Source organism: Polyodon spathula, chromosome 2 (genome assembly GCF_017654505.1).
Source record: "Polyodon spathula isolate WHYD16114869_AA chromosome 2, ASM1765450v1, whole genome shotgun sequence".
Classification (NCBI taxonomy): domain Eukaryota; kingdom Metazoa; phylum Chordata; class Actinopteri; order Acipenseriformes; family Polyodontidae; genus Polyodon; species Polyodon spathula.
In genome coordinates this window covers 44206988-44215161 of record NC_054535.1, presented here as the reverse complement: position 1 = coordinate 44215161, position 8174 = coordinate 44206988, and the positions used below count along the sequence as shown (strand labels likewise).

Here is an 8174-nt window from a genome sequence, read left to right as displayed (position 1 = left end):
CTTTTAAAACTGCATTAGGAGGCAGTGTGATCCAATGGTTAAAGTCCAAGGCTTGTAACCAGCAGGTCACTGGTTTAAATCACATCTCTGCCACTGACTGACTCACTGGGTGACCCTAAGCAAGTCACTTAACTTCCTTGTGCGCCATCATGCGGATGAGATGTTAAATCAGCATCCTATTGTAAGTGACTCTGTATATAATGCACAACTCACAGCCTACCTCAGTAAAGTGCTTTGTGATGGTGGTCCACTATGAAAGGTGCTATATAAAGATGTTTTTATCTATGTGAGTTAATGTAATGAAGCAGTGCCGTGTCTTTGCGTTTACTGGTTCTGATCCCCTGCAGATGAGACAAAGCGTTATATCTTCCTGGGCAGTGGTTGCCCCCCTGCAACACAACTTCGTTTGACCTCATGGATTTGTTGTTGTTTTTTTTTAAATAATAAATTTGCTATTTACAGCTGTTCTAATTTATTAGTTCTAATTTATTTGTTCGAATTTCTAATTTATTCTTTAATAGAACCAGAACAACCTTTCCTTCCTTGTATTACCAAATTATGCACCCATGACGGTGGGCTCATATGCAGGAGCTGCCTGTTAACATGTGGGTCCTCTCTTCTCTGTACTTCTCTGTTCTCTCTGCATAATGACGATGGAAGATCAAGATTTGAATGTGTGATTTTAAGAGGACACTGGAGCCAGTCCCCCTGCTGAGGGGCTATTTATCTCATCTTAAGACTAGCTCCTCTTGTCATGCCCCATAAAACATGTAACGTATTCTGCTGGAGTATTTCCAGGTTATCCCCATGTGGCAATTGAACTTGTAACCTTCTGCTCCACAGGTAGGTGAGTCACTTGCTGTCCTGAGCCACCTTATGTAAATGTTTATTGATTTTAATACGGTTTCTTATTGCTTTAAATCCAAACTTTAGAGTGCAGTCTGTTCTTCTTCTTCTTCGTTTTCTTTTAAGTTCTTACTGTAATTTCTTTCTTTTAACCTGTTTTCAAATAACGACATTTGAGCTTGTCAAATGTATATGCAAAATGAGAAATACATTTAAAAAAAAAAAAGATTGTTGTATACAATTGTAAAGACTTCTCTGCGCACTAAAAAAGGAGGCATGGTATTCCAGTGGTTTAAGAAAGGGGCTTGTTACCAGTAGGTTCCCAGTGCAATCCCAACCCTAAGCAAGCTGCTTAACCTCCTTATGCTCCTCCTGTAAGTGAGTCTACAGCAGAAGCTGGGATGTATAGTTAACCCCCTAGTCTCTGTAAGTTGCTTTGGATAAAAGCATCTATTAAATGACTAATTCATAATTTAAAAAAAATAAATAAATAAATTGTAAAGCTAGAAAACCAGAATGTAATTATTGAGTTGATATCATAGTCTCTATGTCTTTACTGTATTATAAAAGGTTATGCTAATGAACACTTTAGATCCACAGTGTGTGCATCTACAATTTGCAGGTTTAAGTGGACTGTAGATATATATATATTATATATATATATATATATATATATATATATATATATATATATATATATATATATATATATATATGCTATATAATATATGTCATACGTCATATAGAGTTATATAGAGTCGGCTATAGTATTTACAAGTGTGCACGCAGAGATTATAGAAGGCTATATTGTCCCTAGTTTTGTATTGAGACGCGTGATGTAAGCTCTTCGTAAGTGACCTGGTTGGTTATTGTAAGACGACCCCTAGCTGTACCCCCGCGGTGTGATATTGAGCACTGGGGGGGGAGGGTGCGGTGGCTCCCGACTCGCTGACGCCAGGGAGACCAGATCAACCTAGGCAGCTGTGGAGAGAGGAGCTGGGGGGAATGAAAAGAGAGGTAACTTTCGTTTTACTTTAGAGGATACACGAATAACACAGAAATTGCAACAAATACAGCGATTCCTTTGAACTGGTAGATTATTATGTATGCGGTTGTTTAAGTTTGCATGTTGTTTTGTCTTTAGATAAGTTTGTAAACTTTTTTTTTTTAAATACATTTTTCCTCGTTTTTAAGCCAGCATGATGGCGTCTAAAATCAGAAGAAAGTCTGGATTTTTCCAACGTATTTCGTTATGAGATTCTTTTAAACTGCTCGGCAGTGGTGTGTTTTTGTATGTAAGAAAACGGATTTCCGCAAGTTAGTGAAAGTGTACGCTATTATTTGTTAAGACATTGGTTAAGTGTTATTTGATTCAGACGACTGCATTTAAGTAACTTCGTTTTGTTTACATCTAGTTCATCAAACATCGAACTTGACAACTTAAAAAAAAAAAAAAAATGTACAGTTCGTGGAAGGGTAGTTTTAAAACCATTTTTTCTTAAGAAAAAAGTCATGATGTGAATCAGTGATTTTTTTTTTTTTTTTTTTTTAATGCTATGCGTAAACGGTGCATTTAACTTTCCAACATAAGGTTTTAAACGTCACCAAAAAATTATATGTTGCACAAGTGTTATGTTTTGCTTTTGCTACGAAATCAGTTATCTCAGCTTCACTTTTCTTTGAAACTCCCGCAGTCGTGTGTTGTGTTTTGTTTGTACTGTGGATACCCTCGTAAAATGCGCCATCTATGTATACAAAGTCACTTAATGTAACACTTTGGCGGTAATTTGAGTTTCTTTTGTTTAAATGTTTTTTTTTTGTTTTGTTTTTTTAAACGAAGTGCAGCTGGCCTTTCGCAGCTGGCCAATTCAAATACTAAAATAAATAATTTTAGATTTGCTTAGAACCTTTACATTTTTTTTTTTTTTTTTTTGACCGGTCCCCACGTTAAAGGTAAAACAGCATTTAAAAAAAAAAAAAAAAAAAAAAAAAAAAACTATTGACACAACCTAAGTCGGTGGTGGGCGAGGTGTCACATGCGTCTCGATTCTAGAACTTGGCATATTGCAATAGTGATGCTATGTGTTGTACAGTGTATATCTGTACTTGATGTGGACCCACAGCAGAGTCTGGAACAAAACTTGACAGCAAGCAGTTTGAGGCAAGATCTTATTACCTAAAGGACAGATTTCTCCTTACTTTTTTATTATACATTCCTGTCACATTTGTTGCTTTATATAAAATGTCTTTGTGGTTTTGAAATGCTGTACAAGATTGATTTGGGAGCAAAGCTTACTTAAAAACCAGAAAGATGGCTGCGTTGGGTTGCATTAGCTTCTAAATGACAGGAATCGCATTAGGTACCCCACCACAGCTCAAAAACAAAACAGAACCGAAGTTAAGTTAACTAGAGTTTTATTTTCAAAATGTGTCAAGCATTTGTTGGTACAAAACTAAAAAATGAATAAATTCCAAATGAAAAATGATTAAACTGCATTCAGACTTGTGAATGCCCCCATTTTTATATTTGTTTGTGATGATCTAATTGCAATTTTATCCCTGAGGGTGATGTTAAGTATGTTAGTCAGTTGCCATGTTAAGACATTTATTTGACTGTTTTGTGACATACTGCCCTTGTTGTAGATATACACCTGGCAATCTGAGCTGGCACATGAGAGCAGTTTTATGCTTTGTGAACAAAAGGGTTTTTAACTTTAATTTGGCATTGAGTGTAGAAGTGTGTAAAGCACATGGCGCTCTGTTGTATCCTGAGGTCAAACTGAGTGAATATTTTATAGTCTGTTTTCTTGTTTCAGTTAAGTGCAAGTTTGCATTGTGCATTAGGTTTATTCAGAAGTTGTTTTAAGAACAGTTCTGCATGTACTGTGTCAAATTTGACAGCCCATTTTAATGCATGTAGTATTGTATGAACTTAAAGGTGCAACTGTATCAGAGAAGATTTGTAGCTCAAACAACATTCTAAAGTGTCTGAGTTTAAGCCAGATCACAGAAGGGCTAATTTGAACAGCGCCTAATGGAGGCATCATCTAGCCCTTTTATAAATAATGTAAGTTCTGTATAATGTGGAGTCCCCCAGGGCCATAGATAGAGCATCATTACCAGCCTCTTCAACCTGCTTGAGATCCTAAATTGATTTACAGCACTGAACCGTTGCAAAATGATACAGGATGACATGGAGGTCAGGCTGTAAAAGTCTATGATGAGATCCCATTAGCTCACATGTGCTAATTGAAGCACATAGAAAGGGCAGGAAATCACAGGTGTCTGGTATAGCCTTTTTTTTTTCCTCCAAAAGAGTGATGGAAGAATTTTAGTGTTGTATTGGGAGTAAGATTTTCTAAAAGTAGTAATTCTTAGTAGTATTAGTGTGTTTGTGCTATTAGTATTGTTTGGTATTTTTATTTATTTACCAACTTGCAGAAATACAGCTCAAGGAATGCTTTAAAACCTAGGTTGGCACCGAATGCAACTGACATGCCTTTGAAACATCTGTGCTTATTGTTTAAGAGTCAGTGGTAGAGATTTATTTTACTGTTAATATTTATTATTTCCTGAAAATAGTTGATGATGCTGACTTTGCTATAATATTTTTCTCAGGAAGGAGACAAATGTGCACCAACATTGAATCTTAATTTTTTTTTTTTTTTTTTTTTTTTTTTTTGCTCTAGCTGTGAGGACTGTTAACACTAAGCCTATAGCCTTTGAACGGCTGGCTGGCTGAGTTGTTTGACCATATGAGTTTAAATTATCTTTAAGCTCGGTTGCTATATTGGTGGGTGTCAGTAAAAATGTGACTGGTGTCCCATCCATATCGCAAGACCATCGCCATCATCCTTGGTAATAATTGGCTCCTCTGCAGGCAGCCATTTGGACACAGCAAGACCCTTTAATTGACCGTATTATTATTATTATTATTATTATTATTATTATTATTATTATTATTATTATTATTATTATATTATTTATTTTTGTTTTTGGCAGTCTCCTTTATCCAAGGTGACTTACAGGTGTTATAGGGCAAGATTCATATTTAAATACAGTGCAAATACTACTCGAATACAGTATGAAATAGGATGCAACAATTTAGGCTTACAATAAGTTATATCTACAGTGACATAATAGTGCAAGGATAGTGCATTAGCTGAAGGTTCGGCAACGTGGTGCTGAGGTCAGGGAAGTCCAGTGCATAGTAGTAAACAACTAAACAGGTTTACCTCAGTTTAGCTGTTGAACTCATTTCCTCCATTAGCAGAGAAAAGAAAACGGTTGCCCATCATAGTTTATTCTAATGTACGTAACTCTTGCACACGGCCAGCGTATGTTAGAGATGTACAGAAGAATCAAAATCCTTGTGATGACCAGAGAAATGCCCTCTTCATGGGCTACAGTGGTGATAAAACTTTCTGCATTATTTGCCACAAAGATATAGTAATATTAGAATTTGGCTGGGCGGTGCTGTATGGTGATCATTTTTGTGATACTGTTCAATTTAGTTTTACACACACTCACATTTGTACACACTGAGCTGCAGGCAGAAGTGTCCTTGTTGATTTACAGTAAGGATACAGATTACCAGGTCAATTATTTTACCACAAGTCCTTCAGATCCTCATCAGTAAGCCCATTAAATGTCAGTTTGTTAACTTGTGTCCCACAAGGTATTTCAGCCCTTCAAAGATTTTGGCCATTTTCAATACTTTCATCCGGAAGCCTTTTTGTGGAGTCATTAAATCAGACAGTAAAGTAGGTAGACAGTAGCAGAGCTGCAAACAGAAAGCCAGTTAAATTAAGAACACAAAAGCAATTTGAAAGTGACATCTCTTCAACTTTAGAAGGAACATGCACTTCAAAATCCCCACCCCCCCAGCAGCACATAAATACTAAAGTGGTGGTACTTATTTTGCATGAATTCTGCAGAAGACCTACCTGGTTATCTGCACAGAATAATTCATAGGGCTTCTGACGTTTCTAAGTGTGATTCTGAGGATCTGAAAATGACTCCAAAATGAGACGCGTTTACAAAAGGGGGTGTAGCTCAACAAATCTTCATTGAGCTTAAATATTTGGCCTGGTTTCTTACCTGACCTGTACCTTCCACTACACAAAATTTTTAGTTTTGCAGTTCTACTAGCAAATGACCTTCTGTTTAGCCCTTAATTATAAATGGAGCTCTGGTTAAGCCTTAAGTATACATAAGTTGAAAAATCATTTTTATTGAATGTCACAATCTGCTGTTTCCTATATAAAGGACATTCTAGCATTTGAAATGGTTCATACTACAGAGTAATGCAATAATTCTGCTTGTCTGAAAACCTTAACTGCAATTCATATTTACAGTAAGAATAAAGTGTATTCAATGTACAGTTGCGGATGCCTATATGAGAATAAGCATCTAGACACTTAGTTGATCTCAGCTGTGCCTTTCGGTAAACCAATTATAATATAATTCAATAGAAAATACATTAAGCTTTAATGATGGGTAACTCAGAATACTTTACAATACATGATTGTGTTCACTTATATTTCAGTACTCTTAAATGTATTTTTTACAACAGGTGTGTAAACTTGACATTAGTGTTTAAGTCAAAGCATACGCCTCTGTGCCAAGGCTCACTCTACCAAAGCTATTTGTAGTCGTTAGTGCAGAACAGCTTTTGAAACCATTAATGCTGTACTTGTCTGCGTAGACTGATTAACTGAGTGGATTGGAGAGGGGAAGGGAAGTTGCAGTGCTTCATCACTACAGCTGCCTCTCTGTACAGAGCTAAAGGACCTGCCAAAAGCAGTGTACAATTCAGGAAAGTCAATTTCTTGCATGCTATTTCTGAGGTTGGTCTTTTAAGGATTTGTGATTGTTGTACATACAATTGAATTATACCTTATAATTATAAATACGTTTGAATTGCGCTAGTCATGCAAATATGAGATGAGTTAGGCCTCTGTACACCTGACAGCTGGCTGAAGAACTGAGATGTGGTGGCACTTTTTCCAATGGCGTGAGAAGTGACTGCTTGTTCCAGCCTTCCTGTACAGTGGGATGTTTTTCTGTCATAATGACAGGGTAGGTGAGGTTTGCTAAAGTTAGCTTTGATCTACAGATGCTGACTGATCCAGAAACTGCAATGCGTTAAACTGTGATAAAAAAAATGTCATTCTTAATTCATGGCAATGAGAGAGAAATAACATTGGTAAGAAGTGTTAAAGAATCATCCTGCGAAACAAAGGACCGTAAAGAATTACAATGCCTAATAAAGTTCTGGAATTTTCTGCTAAACATGGCTGTTTGTGCATGAAATAAACCTTCCTGCTACTGCCTCAAACTTAAATGAAGAGCTCTAAAAATACGTAGTAGACTTTCACCCTAATGTTATTATATAAAACTAATTTGAGAACCTTGAGCAAGTAAGAAGCAGAGCAGTATTAGACCATTGCTGTGTGTTAAGGCTGGTTCATACTTGTGTTGCAGATGAATGCGATACATTAGGTGCAGAAAGCTATAAAAGCTGTGCAGCTTCACTCTGACCATTCAGCAGATATTGACATTTTTCAATGTTATCCGACCCTATGTGATTTCAGTTCGCCGACCCAAAGAGGCTGTACGTCTTAACATAAAAAATGCACGTCGTAAGAATGCGGGTGACGTAATTCTGACCTGACGCAAGGAGTCGGAGACCCTCGACTCCGACCAGAAGTTTGAAATATGAACCAACATTTTGTCTTGTCAACAAATAGAATTGTATAGTGGACAGCTTGATGCTATTGGGCAATATGTTCTGCGCTGGAGTAGAGACCTTTACCACACACTATTGTTTGTAATGCTCTGCTGTATTGTATTTTATTTTTTTATTTTTTTTTAAACTCTGTTAACCTTTTTGTAGTTGAGGTTCTGCTAACCAGGCCTCCAGACAAAAGAGTGGTCACCTTTTGTTTTAATTGAAGGAAAGGGTTGTGAAATAAAATCTGCACATTGTGACCTACTTAACTCTTCTAATATCCATCAAGGGGTTAAGCACATTGACGTGACAGTCAGGGTTGGAGTGAGGAAATGGCCAGTAGCTAGCATGCATTATAGTTGATTGTTTTCCAGTGGTTCTACAGTACAGCCACCCAGTTCCTGCAGTCCACCTGTAGAGAACTATAAACTTGTTGGGGAGGAAGTGATGTTTTCAGCAATAAAAATAAATAAACTCTTCGTTGTTCCCAGAGGAGTTGTAGAACAATGTGGAAAGTGGCATGGGACTGTGTGCTGGCCGCTCGAAGGATATCTCCTCTAAAGATGTTTCCTTTGATGCTGGTTTTGGATATGAA

The 8174-nt window shown here is 36.9% G+C and overlaps 1 protein-coding gene across 1 annotated transcript in view; it reads left to right on the top strand.

The window, feature by feature from the left end:
* Positions 1 to 1776: 1776 nt before the first annotated feature.
* Positions 1777 to 8174, top strand: part of LOC121296959 (mothers against decapentaplegic homolog 1) — a 32676-nt gene continuing 26278 nt past the window's right edge. Inside the window, exon 1 of the mRNA XM_041222934.1 lies at positions 1777 to 1863. The gene's annotated coding sequence lies outside the window, so the exon portion shown is untranslated. The remainder of the gene's footprint in view (positions 1864 to 8174) is intronic.